Here is a 15,074-nt window from a genome sequence, read left to right as displayed (position 1 = left end):
ATACACCTATAGGTCCCAATATGTCCGGAGAAAAGGAGAATGAAGAAAACCAAAGACACAAGGAACATACTAGGCCAAAGGACTAAAAGACCACATGAACTAGAGACTCCGCTAGCCTGAGACCAGAAGCACTAGGTGGTGCCCAGCTACCACCACCAATGGCTCTAACAGGAATCACAACAGACAGTCCTGGACAGAGCAGGAGAAAATGTAAAACAAAATTCAAATTCACAAAAAAGGACCAGACTTATTGGTTTGACAGAGACTGGAGGAACCGTCTAGACTATGGTCCCTGGACACTCTGCTAATCCAGAATTAAAATCACTCCTGAAGCCCACTTTTCAGACAAAGATTACACAGGCCTGTAAAAGAAACAATAACACACTGAGGAACATTCTTTTTAGTTTAATCAAATATATGAGATCAAATGAGCAACTCCTGCCCAAAAGCAAGATGAGAAGGCTGGAAGGGACAGGAACTGGATGAATGGACACAGGGAACTGGAGGTGGAAAGGGGAGTATGCTATCACATTATGGGATTGCACCCAACATCACAAAACAATATGCATATAAATATTTGAAAGAGAAATTAGCTTGAGCTGTAGAATTTCACCTAAAGCACTATAGAAGTTTAGCAGTTCAAATCCACCAGGTGCTCCTTGGAAACTCTATGGGGCAGTTCGGCTCTGTCCTATAGGGTTGCTAACAGTCAGGATCAACTCTACGATGTCTTAGTCATCTAGTGCCGCCATAACAGAAATACCACAGTGAATGGCTTTAACAAAGAGAAGTTAATTTCATCACAGTAAAGTAGGCTAAAAGTCCAAATTCAGGATGTCAGCTCCAGCGGAAGGCTTTTTCTCTCTGTTGCCCTTCTCATCAATCTTCCCCTGGACTAGGAGCTTCTCCACATAGGGACCCCAGGTCCAAAATAGAAAATTTTATGTTAACATAAAATTACAATCAGAAAATGGAAGACAACCACACGGTACTGGGAATCATGGCCTAACCAAGTTGACACATATTTTGGGGGACACAATTCAATCCCTGACACACGGCAGTGGGTTTGGTTTGGGTAGTTTAAAGCATTATATATATATAAAAAAAAGATTAGCTTATGATTAAAATTATAATTAGCACAAGTAAATGTGTTTTTGCTTGAATATTGAGGAAGACTTAGCAGATGGCACAGACAGGAAAATGTTCATTTGGGAAAACTGTAAAAAAAAAGAATGAGAAAATACATGTACTAGAGTTTATTTTAGAGCATTAAAAGAAAGTGTAGAAATCAGAAGACAAGCACTTAATAGTATGAGACAAAAAGCAGAAAAAAAAACAGAATTTGAAGAAATAAAAAATATGGTCATTACATTGAAAACTCAGAAAATTAGATGCACCTGAAGACAATTAATTAATGGAAGCTAGATCTGAATAATGCATTCAGAATGCAACAAAGAATGATAGATGGGCTATACTATAGAGAAAGTCAGATAAATTGAGATTAGAATGAGAAGATTTAATATACGCCTGCTAGTGCGAGTGAGAGTGAGATAATATTTAAAAAGATACTGGCTTAGAATTTTCCAGAACTAAATAAAGATATGAGTCCTTATATTAAATGTTCTCCAGAAATTCGAAGGAGGGTAAAGTGAAACAAAAGAATAACAAAGATGAGGAAGAATAAATTTATAAGAAAAGGCAGATTATTCACAGAGTAATACCAAAAACATCTTGAAAATGATCAACTATTATTTCAAGGTTAAGGTGAAATAAAGGTACTTTCAGGCAAAGTTTGCTAATCATAGACTGAATTTCCTCATCACAGACGTTTATTTTATTTTTTATTGTGCTTTAGGAGAAAATTTACAGCTCAAGTTAATTTCTCATTCAAAAATTTATACACATTGTTTTGTGATATTGGTGGCAATCTCCACAATGTGACAGCATGCTCCATCTTTCCACCCTGGGTTCCCTGTGTCAGTTTATTCATTTTCTGTCCCTTCTGCCTTCTTGTCCTGCTTTTGGGCAGGAGCTACCCATTTGGTCTTGTATATTTGATTGAACTAAGACGCATGTTCCTCACGTGTGCTATTTTTTTGTTTTACTGGCCTGTCTAATCTTTGTCTGAAAAGTGGGCTTCAGGAATAGTTTCAGTTTTGGATTAGTGGAGTGTCCGGAGGCCATAGTTTCTGGGGTTCCTCCAGTCTCTGTCAGACCGGTAAGCCTGGTCTTTTTACATGAATTTGAATTCTGTTCTACATTTTTCTCCCATTAGTGTTTTGTAGTTTCATTTGTATAGGTCTTTTATGTCCCCGTTAGATTTATTCCTAAGTACTTTGTCTTCTTGGGGCTATCGTACATGGTATTGATTTAGTGATTTTCTTTTCAAAGTTCTCTTTGTTGGTGTAGAGGAATCCAACTGATTTTGGGGTGTTAATCTTGTTTCCTGTTACTTTGCTGAAATCTTCTGGTAGTTCTAGTAGCTTTGTTGTAGATTCTTTGGGGTTTTCTGTGTATAAGATTATATCATCTGAAAATAGGGATAGTTTTACCTGTTCTTTACCAATTTGGATGGCCTTAATTTCTTCTTCTTGCCTTTTGCTCTAGCTAGGTTTTACAGCACGATGTTGGATAAGAGTGGTGATAAAGAGCAGCCGTGTCTGATTCCCATTCTCAAGGGGATTGTTTTCAGTCTCAGTTTAGAATGATGTTCACTGTTCGCTTTGTATAAATGCCTTTTATTATGTGGAGGAATCTACTTTCTATTCCTATTTTGCTGAGAGATTTTATCAGCAATGTGTTCTGGGCTTTGTCAAATGCCTCTTCTGCATTGATTGATATGATCATGTGATTTTTTTTGTTTGTTTTATGTAATGGATTACATGGATTGATTTTCTAATGTTGAATCATCCCTGCATAAAAAAAAAAAATAGCTGGTATAAATCCCACTTGGTCATGATGTATTATTTTATTTTGATATGCTATCAAATTTTTATTTTTTTATCGAATTCTATTGGCTAGAATTTCGTTAAGAATTTTTGCATCTATGTTTTTGCATATATGTACAGCCTTCAGTATGGATTACACCTCAGCATAAGGAAAACAAAAATCCTCACAACTGGACCAATAAGCAACATCATGATAAAGGGAGAAAATATTGAAGTTGTCAAGGACTTCATTTTACTTGTATCCACAATCAACACCCATAGAAGCAGCAGTCAAGAAGTCAAATGATGCATTGTGTTGGGCAAATCTGCTGCAAAAGACCTCTTTAAAGTGTCAAAAAGCAAAGATGTCCCCTTGAAGACCAAGGTACACCTAACCCAAGCCATGGTGCTTTCAGTAGCCTCATATGCATGCAAAAGCTGGGCAATGAATAAGCAACATGACGAATTAACGCCTTTGAAGTATGGTTTTGGCAAAGAATACCGAACATACCATGGACTGCCAAAAGAACAAACAAATCTGTCTTGGACGAAGCACAGCCAGAAAGCCCCTTAGAAACAAGAATGGCAGGACTACATCTCACATACTTTGGACAGGTTAACAGGAAGGATCAATCCCCTGGAGAAGGACATCATGCATCATGGTTGGTAAAGTAGAGGGTCAGTGAAGTAGAGGAAGAGCCTCAAGGAGATAGGTTGACATAGTGGCTGCGATAATGGGCAACAATTGTGAGGATGGCGCAGGACCGGGCAGTGTTTCATTCTGTTGTACACAGGGTCGATATGACAGAGTGGTAGAATGGATTAAAAAACATGATCCATCTACCTGCTGTCTACAGGAGACAAACCTTAGCCACAGAGACATAAACTAAAACTCAAAGGAGGGAAAAAAATATGAGTCGATATGAGTCAGAACCGACTTGACAGCACCGAACAACAGAACATGTTCTTGAGGGATGTTGGTCTGTAATTTTCTTTCTTTGTGATTTCTCTTCCTGGTGTTGATATCAGGGTTATGTTGGCTTCATACGATCAATTTGGGAGTATTCCTTCCTTTTCTATGCTCTGAAATAGCTTGAGTAGTATTAGTGTGAACTCTTCTCTGAAAGTTTGGTAGAATTCCCCAGTGAAGCCATTTGGGCCAGGGCTTTTTTTGGGGGGGGGGGGAGTTTTTGTTATTATTACGTGTTCAATCTCTTTTTTTATTATGGGCCTGTTTAGTTTTTCTAGTTTTTCTACCTCAGTTTGTGTTAGGTTGGGTAGGTAGTGTGTTTCTAGAAATTTGTCCATTTCCTCTAGGTTTTGAAATTTGTTGGAGTATGATTTTTCATAGTATTTTGTTATGATTAACCAAGTTTTGGTACTGCTGATTCTTTGTATTGTTTTGCTGCTCTCTTTCATTTATTTCTTCTCTAATCTTTATTATTTCCTTTCTTCTGGTGACTGAGGGCTTCTTTGCTGCTCCCGTTCTATTTTTCTCAGTTGTAGGGTTAATGTTTTGATTTTGGCCCTTTCTTCTTTTTTGATGTGTTTATTGCTATAAATTGACCTCTAAAATGGCTTTTGCCGTGTCCCAAAAGTTTTGTAAGATGTGTTTTCATTCTCATCTGGTATTATAATTTTTTTATTCCATCCTTGATTTTTTCTAATACACAGTAGTTTTTAAATGAGGTGTTTTTCAGCTTCCATATATTTGATTTCTTTTCCTTGATGTTTCTTTATTGATTCCTACTTTGATGGCATTATGATCAGAGAAGATGCTTTGTATTATTTTGATGTTTTTGGTTTTTTTAAGGCTTGCTTTGTGGCCTAAAATGTAGGCTTTTCTGGAGAATGTTCCATGTGCATTGGAAAAGAATGTGTACTTTGCTGCTGTTGGGTGGAGTGTTCTGTATACATCTAAGAAGCCAAATTGGTTGACCGCAGCATTTAGATCTTCTGTATCTTCATTGAGTTTCTTTCTAAATGTTCTGTCCTTCACCAAAGTGGTGTGTTGAAGTCTCCTACTATTTTGTAGAACTGTCTAGTTCTCTTTGCGATGCTGTTAGAGTTTGTTTTTTGTATTTGGGAGCCCTGTCATTGGCTGTGGTTATACCCTCCTGGCGTATTGACGCTTTAATCATTATATAATGTCCTTCCTTATCCTTTTTGGTGAATTTTGATTTAAAGTCTATTTTATTGAAGATTAGTATTGTCATTACTGCTCTTTTTGGTTATTCTTTGCTTGATATATTTTTTTCCCTCCTTTGAGTTTTAGTTTATGTCTCTGTGGCTAAGGTTTGTCTCTTGTAGACAGCAGGTAGATGGATCATGTTTTTTAATCCATTCTACCACTCCGTCTTTTTACTGGTTCATTTGGGCCATTTAGATTCAGTTTAATTATTGATAGGTATGAGTTTACTGCCGTCATTTTGTTGTGTGTATGTGTGTGTGTGTGCAATGTTGATGGTTTCTTTGTTCCACTTAATTTTCTGGGCTTTCTGTTTATGGATTTTTTCCCCATTATTGTTGATTTTGTGTTTGCTGAGACTTTATGTTTTTCTCCTTTTTAATTTTGGTGGATAGCTTTGTTAGCTTCCTTTGTGGTTACCTTGAAATTTACCTTCACTTTTCTAAGTTTAAAGTAGTCTTTTATTTCTTGATGTCACTTTGTCTTACTCTACATATGGAAGTTCTATGACTACACTGTTTATTTCCTCTTTTTTGTTTTGATGTTGTCTTCATTTACATACTGATATTTCTGGTTCCCTATTTTCAAAACGTGGTGGCATAGTGGTTAGGAGCAACATCTGCTAACCAAAAGGTCAGTAGGTCGAATCCACTAGATGCTCCTTGGGAACTCTATGGGGCAGTTCTACTCTGTCCTGTAGGGTTGCTATGAGTCGGAATTGACTCCAGAGCAGTGGGTTTGTTTTTTTTGGTTTATTTTCAGTCTTTTAGCTTTATTTGGTTTTTGTAAATTCCCTATCTGGGTTGCTATCTGGTTGATCTGTCCTGTGCCCTAGTTGTCTGGTGTTGGTTCTCTAACTGGAGGACTCCCTTTAATATTTTTTGTAATTTTGGTCTGGTTTTTACATATTCCCTTAATTTCTGTTCATCTGGAAATGACCTAATTTTGCCATCATATTTGAGAGACCGTTTTGCTGGAGGTATAATTCTTTGTGGGCAATTTTTGTTCTTCAAGGCTTTATATATGTCACCCTATTGACTTCTTGCCTGCATGGTTTCTGTCGAGTAATCAGAGCTCAGTCTTATTGGTTCTCCTTTGTAGGTGACTTTTCATTTATCCCTAGCCACTCTCAGGATTCTTTGTCTTTGCTTTCGGCAAGTTTAATTATATGTCTTGGTGACTTTCTTTTGGGGCCTATCCTGTATGGAGCTCATTCAGCTTCTTGGATTGATATCTTCTCACCTTTTATGATATTAGGGAAGTTTTCTGCCAGCAAACCTCCAACAATTCTCTCTGTGTTTTCCATTCCTCCCCAATCCCCTATTCTGACACTCTGATCACTCATAGGTTTTTCCTCTTGATAGTATCCCACGTAACTCTTAGGCTTTCTTCATTCTTTTTTTCTGATTTTTCCTCAAACAAATGGATGTCAAGGTATTTATCTTCAATCTCATTAATTCTGACTTCCTTTGTCGTAATTCTGCTCCTACGACTTTACACTGAGTTGTCTAATTCTGAAATTTTATTGTTCATCTTTTAAATTTCTAGTTGCTGTTTTTGTATGGTTTTAGTTGCTTATTTATTCTCTTGTTTTGTTCTTGTATTGTTTTCCTGAATTCTTCAATTGCTTCATCTATGTGTTCCTTGATTTGATCTGTGTTTTCCTAATGTCCTTCTTGATATCTTGGAGGACTCTGTATATTAGTAGTTTGAATTCTTTGTCAGGTAGCTCCATTGCCATATCTTCCTCCAGAAGGTTTTCTGGTTCTTTATTTTGGTTGTTTACTAGAACCATCCTCTCCTGCTTCTTTATGTGATTTGATGTTGACTGTTGTCTCTGAGACATCAAGAAGTTATTATATTTATTTATTTATTGTATGTTTGTTTACTGCATCCTGAATTTTTGTTTTGATATATCCAAGTAGGCTGGACATGTATGCTGCTCTGGTTGTTAATCTGGCCACATTGCAGCTCTCACCTCTTGTCTCCAGGTGGGTGGAGCAGATACTAGATGTGTGAACCAGGAGTCTGTTTACTATTTTTGTGAGGCTGCTGAGGATATAGGCGGAACTTCGGAGGCAATAAATCTGTCCTGCTGTTCACCTGGCTGTGGGAGAAGGGGTGTTCTCCCTGGTCATTGCGTTTGGTGTTGTGTGTGTGCTCTGCTTTTTGCAGTCGATTGGGGTGTAGGTGCCCGTGTAGTTAGTCACTGATTGGGCAGTCTGGAGACGCACATACAGTCCTGGATGGGCAAGACTGTATGGGGGTTTTCAGAGTGTTTGGAGCAGGCACAGGTTTCAGTAGGGCGATGTGGGGTGGAAGATAGGGGGCTGTTGATGTCCCTGGGTATCCGGGTAGGGGGCATGCACCTATCCTCTAGAGCTCATTGCGGGAGGTGTAGTGAAGCTGGTTCTTAGGCACCTGGTGCCATTGCCTGGTGGCATTGGAGGGCACCACTTGTTCTCAGGTCCCTGTTGAGGATGGCTGAATGGAGTGGGTGTTACCACTGACCCTCAGACCTCTGGTGTGGCTGGTTGAGACCCCTCTGAGGGGGTAGGGCTGTGTTGAATTCCACAAATCTGTAGCTCCCACCTGACTGCTGCAAGTGAAAATGGGCTTCAGCTGGGAACCCAGCCCACTTTGTCCTAATGAGGGCTGACCTGCTGGGGTGGCCAGTAAGGCACTGGTGTGGGTGATCGAGGGGGGTGAAGGGGATTGCAAGTCCGTGAATCCCCTATGCCAGTGGCTTGGCTTAAACCAGGCTGAGAGCCTCAGGCTTGGCCTAGAGCTACCAGTTTAGGGGGTGGGGTGGTATTGAATGTCACAGATCTGCAGCTCCAACTTGGCTACTGCTGGTGAAAATGGGCTTCAGCTGAGAACTCTTGCCCACCTTATGCCTACATGTGGGTGCTGTGCTGAGTTGGCCGGCATGGCACTGGTGCAGGTGGTCAGAGGGGATAGAGGTCACTGCAGGCCCAAGGACCCCTTGTGCCTATGGCTGGGTGAAGGGGCGTGTGCCTCAGGACCAGGGCCTTGAGCTCCCTGCTTAGAGGGTGTGGTGGTGTTGAATGCTGATGGACTGGTGTTGGAATGGGAGGGGGATGAATGAGGGAACAGGAATGCTCCTTAATCCATGAAGCTCTGGTGAGGGTAGGGCTGTGGTACATACTGTGGGTTGGGAGCATGCACTTAACTTTTGCAGGTCCGGTGTCCCTCCTGTCTGATTCTGGAGGTATGTGCAAAGTCACTCCTGCTTAACTGAACCAGATGGGGTAGATTTTGGCTTGGGATGCTGCTGCTTGCCTCAATATATATGTGCTATGCAGATTCAGCTAGTAGGACACTGGCAATCCAGCAATCCATAATTCCCCTTTCTGCAGTTTTTGAATTGTCTCTCCTTCCGCCTGTCACTCAGTCCTATTCTTCAGCTTTGTCTTTGAGGCATAGGGTTCCTAGATTGTCATATATATCAGATTCACTTGTTTTTCCAGGCCTTTGTTGTGAGAGGATCGACATGAAGTGTTTGACTACTCTGCCATCTTGGCCCCACTCCTGTAAGTTAATCTTTAATGGAGGTAGTTTTCACTGGGGATTCTGATGGTTTGTGGGAGTATCTCAATCTCTCCACATCCTCACCAGCATTTGTTGTTTTTTGTTTTTTGGGTTTTCTTGGTGACATTTTAGCAGGATTTTTAAAAATTTGTTGTTATTTGTACAAATATCAGAACTTATTTTTTCACAGTCATGTTAGGTTTACAGAAAATTTGCACAGAAATACAGTTCCCATGTACTCCCGTCTAGATTTTTGTTTCTCTAATGGCTAATGATTGCAAGGATCTTTCCTTTTCATGCATTTATTGGTCACTTGAATGTGAATGTCCTCTTTGGTGAAGTGTCTGTTCATGTCCTTTGCCCATTTCTTAACTGGGTTGTTTGTCTTCTGTTGTTGAGTTGCTGGAGTTCTCATATGTTTTAGAGATTAGACCTTTATTGGATATGTCGTTTCTGAAGATTTTTTTTCCCAGTCTACGGGGTTGTCTTCTTATTCTTTTGATAAAGTATTTTGATAAGTATAAGTATTTAATTTTTATGAGATTCCAGTTACATTATTTGTTTTCTACTGTCTGTGCATTTATAGTTGAGTTTGATTATAAATATATGTGTATATATTTTTTTAATTAGGTTCCATAGTTTGTACCTACGTTTTTTTCCAAGAACTTTATAGTTTTAGCTTTAACATTTAGGTCTTCATTTTTATTTGATTTTTGTATATGGTGTGAAGTATGGGTCCTGCAAGTACACGAGGCTATCCAGTTTTGCAGCACCATTTAATAAAGAGCTTCTTCCCCATTATATTGACTTTTATGTCTTGTTGAAAATCTGTTGTCCATAGATGGAGGGATTTATTTCTGGTTTCTCACTTCTATTCCACTGGTCTATGTGTCTATCACTGAACCAGCATCAGGCTGTTTTGATTACTGTTGCTGTATAGTATGTTTTGAGATTGGGAAATGTGAGGCCTTCTACTTTGTTCTTCTTCTTCAATATTGCTTGGGCTATTTGGGGTCTCTTTCCTTTCCATGTAAAGTTGGTGATTAGTTTCTCCATTTCAGTGAAGAATATTGTTGGTATTTGGATCAGGATTGCATTGTATCTATAGACTGCTTTGGGTAGTAATAGCCATTTTCACGATATTAAGTCTTTCAATCTATGAGCACAGAATGTCTTTCTATGTATGTAGGTCTCTTTTAGTCTCTTGTAGTAGTGTTTTATAGTTTTCATTGTAGAAATCTTTATGTCTCTAGTAAGGTTTATGCCTAGGTATTTTATCATTTGGGAGCTATTGCAAATGATATAGTTTTCTTGATTTCGTTTTCAGAATTCTCCTTGTTAGTGTAAAGGAAACCAACTAATTTTTTGTGTGCTGATCTTATACTCTGCAATATTGCTGAATTCTTTTATTAGATCCAGTAGCTTTCTTGTGGAATCTTTGGTATTTTCTGTGTATAGGGTCATGTCACCTGTGAGTAGAAATAGTTTTACTTCTTCGTTACTCATTGGATACCCTTTATTTCTCTTTCTTGTCTTATTTCTCTGTCTAGGACTTCCAGTAGAATATTGAATAAATGTTTTGTTCCTGTTCTCAAGGGGAAGACTCTCAGCCTTTGTCCATTAGGAATAATATTGACTGTTGGCTGTTTGCCCTTAATTATGTTGAGGAATTTCCCGTCTATTCTTATTTTGCTGACAGTTTTTATCAAGAAAGGATGTTGGATTTTATTAAATGCCTTTTTGCATCAATAGAGATGATCATGTGGTTCTTTTGCTTTGTTTTATTTATGTGATGGATTACATTGATTGATCTTCTACCAATTGTTTTTTCATGGACAGGGTATGCCTTCAAACATCTCAGCAATAAGTAGGAGACTCTGTCTTGGCTGGGTTCTCTAGAGAAGCAAAACCAGTGAAGTGTGTATATGTATATATAGAGAGAGAGATTTACCTCAAAGAAATGGCTCATGTGGTTGTAAAGGCTAGCAAGTCCCAAGTCTGTGGGTCAGGCATCAGGTTGGAGGCTTCTCCTCACTCACATAGCTGCAAGGGCTGATGAACTCAAGATTGGCAGGTAAGATGGCAAGCTGCTGGCTCACAGGCTGCTGAAGGCAACAAATCCCAAGACAGGCAGGCAATACAGCAGGCTGCTGACTCAAGTTTCCAAAACTGGAAGTCAGATGATGATGAACCAGATACAGGATCCAGAGTGAGCAAAAGCCAGGGGTTTTGCCAGAATTTCCATATATTGGATGCAGGCCACACCCCAGAGGAAACTCCCCTTTAAACTGATTGTCCGATTACATCATGAAAGCGATTACATTGTATCACTATATACATTATGACATCATTATTTAACTGCCAAACTATATCATTACATAACAGCCAAACCATTGAGAATCATAGTCCAGGCAAGTTGACACACAACCTTAACCATCACAGACTCTATTACAACTGTTCACCTCAAATGCCTTTAGATGTAATCACTTGTCCTTTGTAACCATTAAAAACCCAATACCAGCCCCCTAAAGCTTATATCCAGGACCAGTCACTATGCTGTGGAAAGTCCAAACTACATGGAGGGGATATATGTAGGTTCTTCATTTGATAGCCCCAGGTAAGTTCCCCGTCAAAACCAACACCAACTACCATCTATGTGAATGAGCCATCTAGAATGTTCAGCCTAGTTTAGCCTTCAGATGACTTCAGCCCCAGCACTATCTGATTGCAATCTCATGAAAGACCCTAAGTAAGATTTGTCCAGCTGAGCCCAGGCAACCCACAAAATTATAATAGGATAAAGTTAACTATTATTTTAAGCCACTATGTTTTGGGGTATTTTGTTACACAGTGATAATAACCAGAGCACAAAGGGTTACCAGGCCCTGTTTATGCCCCACCCAGCCTCCTTGTCAGAGATGGAGTGCTAAATGGGAAGATAAATGTCTATAGAAGTGGAGTTCTCTCTGTTTTCTTTTTCCATTCATTCATTCATTCATTCATTCAATGGCATTTATTGAATACCTATTACAAATCATCCATATAAACCCATGGTTTGCAGCATATTACAATATGCTGGTATAGTGGTTATGTGCTTAGCTGCTAACTGAAAGGTTCACGGTTCAAACCCACCAATGCTCCACAGGAGAAAGATATGACAGTCTGCTTCTGTACAGATTACAGCCTTGGAAACCCTATGGGCAGTTCTACTCTGTTGCATGGTACACACCAACTTACATTAAGTGAAATACTCATGGGCTTACTTGTGTAACCCAATTTCACATGGGTTTTCATTGTTTATCTGAAATTCAAATGAAAACAGGTGAAATTGTTCACTACATTCAAGTAGGCCCATACTAACCTTGCTTACTGGGCAATCTTGCCTTGCTTTGTCCTATGAGGTCGTTGTGAGTCAGAATTGACTCCACAGCAATGGGTTTGGTTTTGGGTGGGGAGCTTTTAGCAATTGCAGTGCCAGTGATCAGGTTGCACTCCATACCGATACATCAGACTGTGTGTATGTGGAGGAGTGGGGCTGGGAACCACGTAGCAGTGGTTCTAAATACCCACAGGTGATTCCCATGTGCAGCAAAGTCTTGGAACCAAGCAAACAGATAGATTTACTATATAGGAAGTTGTTGGTTTTGTTAGGTGCTGTTGAGCAATTTTGACTCATAGAGACTCCATGTGACAGAGTAGAACTTCCCCACGGGGTTTTCTAGGCTGTGATCTTTACGGAAGAGATTGTTAGGTCTTTCTCCTGTGGAACCACTGGGTGGGTTGGAACTGCTAACCTTTTGGTTAGCACCTGAGTGCTTAACCATTGTGTCACCAGAGCTCTCTACTTTATTAGTCTTATATAATTATTTGTTGAGCATATGTTTTGGAAAGGCATTGTTTTCATAATTCTATTTACAATTCTAATATCTAGGACTAGGTGTTAATTTTAAAATGCTGGATTAGGGTTGCCATAGTTAGTAAACAAAAATGTAGGACTCTCAGTTAAATCTGAATTTCACGTAAACAATGAATCATTTTTTTTAGTACAGGTATCCCATGAAATATTTGGGATATCCTTATTTTTTTATACTAAAAAAACAATTGTTGCTCATCTGAAATTCAAATTTGGCTGGGTGTCCTGCATTTTATCTGGCAACCGTACACTGGATCCACCTTTTCCAGCTTGCCCGATGATAGCCACCTCTGAAAGATCTCCTATATGTGTGTTACAGTGTTGCTAGTGTCCTATTTTAAATCAGAAAGCTAAACTCAGCTTTATTTTCACATAGAATCCCTGATCAAGGCATTTGGGATTTTGTAATCAAACAGTTCACTCTTGCAATTGAAGTATGAACCTCATTTTCATATAAATTTGTCTGTTTTTGGATTTAATAAGCCATGTTTAAAACCTCAGCAGAGTGTAAGATTTTCAGTAAAAGTTGCTGTTGTTAGATGCCATCTAGTAGGCTCCTATAAGTCAGCTGGTTTTAAGAGAAAGATGACTGAGCCCTCAGCAAGTGGTAAGTTTGCAGGTTAGTTTTCAGAGAAGGACATTTTCTTGCCGGTATTTTCTGTCTGCTCTGTGGCTGCTAAGGATTTTTTCTGTGAAGGATTCCTGGTGGTGCAGTGGTGTGCCACAGGGAGAAAGATGTGGCAGTCTGCCTCCGTAAAGATTTACACCCTTGGAAACCCTATGGGGCAATTCTACTCTGTCCTACTATGAGTCAGAATCCACTCACTGGCAATGGGTTTGGGTTTGGTTTTCTGTGGCCTCTAATGGCTACAGGCTCTAAGTCACAGCTGTTACTTATGGGCTGGAGAGCCCTGGACAAGTCATTTTCTTTCTCGAGGGTCTGTTTCCCATCAGAAAAACTACGAGTAATCACTCCCACCCACTGCAGGGACGGCTGTGATGTGAAGGAATGGTGGGAAGTAGAAAGGCATCGTACATTCAATGAAGCAACAAAGGTTTACAAAACACAGAAAGTAGAACTGGGATATGTACCACCGGGAAAGGAATTTAATTTGCACCCTGTTGAAGCAACCTAAAGTGGCTGTTCTTTGTCGGGAACTGATGCTACTTTGTCAGGTCTCCGCCGAATAAATGCTTCACCCGCTCCCTGACACCCACCATGGGCCCCCCCCCCAAGGGGAACCCTTTATTCCCTTCCTTCTTTTGTACTTGTGGAGTCTCTGAGTAATATAAAGAATTATCCATTCAGCTGCTAACCCAAAAGTTCATCCAGGCAAAGGCCTGGTGGCCTACTGCCCCAAAATCAGTCACCGAAAACCCTATGGAGCACAGTACCACCCTGACACGCAGAGGGTCTCTATAAGTTGAAATCAACTCAGCTGGCAACTGATTTGTCTGTGTGTGTGTGATGTGTGTGTGTGTGTGTGTGTGTGTGTGTACTTGGTCACTGGGAAATGCCTCTTTCTTTAGCCCAAGGCCAGAGGAGTGCTGGTATGTTTACACAGACAAGAAAAACGTGTGTTTCCCTATAGATTTTTTTCCACTTCTACCGTATGTACGCCAAGGTCCCTGAGAAGCTGTTACCCATTGCCAGGAACTAATTAAATCTCTAGAAAGTGAGAATGAAATGAGAGAAAGCCACTTGCCACTTGCTTCTCTTTCCTCTATTCTCTTACTCTCAGGAACTACAGAATACCAACAGTGTACTGAGTTTAATCAGAAAATTGGATACAGCGAAGTTGAGAAACCATGACCTTGAGAGAGAAGCGCAGAGCCAGAGCAGGGGGAGGAGGAGAAAGGAGATAGGAAAATGTTTCTCTATGACATTTTAGAGACTGGAATGGATGTGCAAAGAACCACCTTGATTTATGCAGCAGACTTACCCTTGCAAAGCTGTGAATAATGAAATGCTTAGAGAGCTGACTATGTCTCGCTGACTGCCATCGCAACGGAAGCCGTGCGGTGTCTTCATTGGCAGAGGCCCCTGGAGCTGCTTTTCTCTGCCCCGGAATTTAGAGTGAATCGCGTAGAACCAAGCTTCCTTCAATAAAGAAACTTCGTCACTTCTGCTTTTCAACCTGCCAGCTTTTCCACCCCCAGAGGAGGTCGTGCAAAATGGGGAGAGGGAACATGGGGCAAATTACTTAACCATTTTGTGCCCCAGGTTCTTCACGCAGGGAGAATAATAATACTTACCTGTAGATTAGGGCCTTTTTTTATATGCTCCCGTGGCATGCCATAATTTCCTTTTCAGAACACCCATCCCCTCATAATGAGTATATTAGTGCCCGTATTTCCCCTGAACTATAAACTCCTTGAGGGTGAACTGTGTCTCTTTCCTCGCTGTATGTCTAACACCAAAACAGCGCCTGATAACGTAGTAATTAATCAGAAGTCCCAGGGTGATGTAAACAGTTAATGCACGCAGCTGCTA

The 15,074-nt window shown here is 40.0% G+C and overlaps 1 long non-coding RNA gene across 1 annotated transcript in view; it reads right to left on the bottom strand.

Moving 5' to 3' along the window:
• The window catches only part of LOC126073980 (uncharacterized), a 66,552-nt gene extending 51,912 nt beyond the window's left edge, over positions 1-14,640 (bottom strand). The window contains exon 1 of the long non-coding RNA XR_007516897.1: positions 14,524-14,640. This is a non-coding gene — a long non-coding RNA (uncharacterized LOC126073980). The remainder of the gene's footprint in view (positions 1-14,523) is intronic.
• Between the last annotated feature and the right edge of the window lie 434 nt (positions 14,641-15,074).

Source organism: Elephas maximus, chromosome 3, assembly GCF_024166365.1.
Source record: "Elephas maximus indicus isolate mEleMax1 chromosome 3, mEleMax1 primary haplotype, whole genome shotgun sequence".
Lineage (NCBI taxonomy): Eukaryota > Metazoa > Chordata > Mammalia > Proboscidea > Elephantidae > Elephas > Elephas maximus.
Note: the sequence above shows the minus strand (reverse complement) of the source record. Positions and strands in the feature narration are given on the sequence as shown.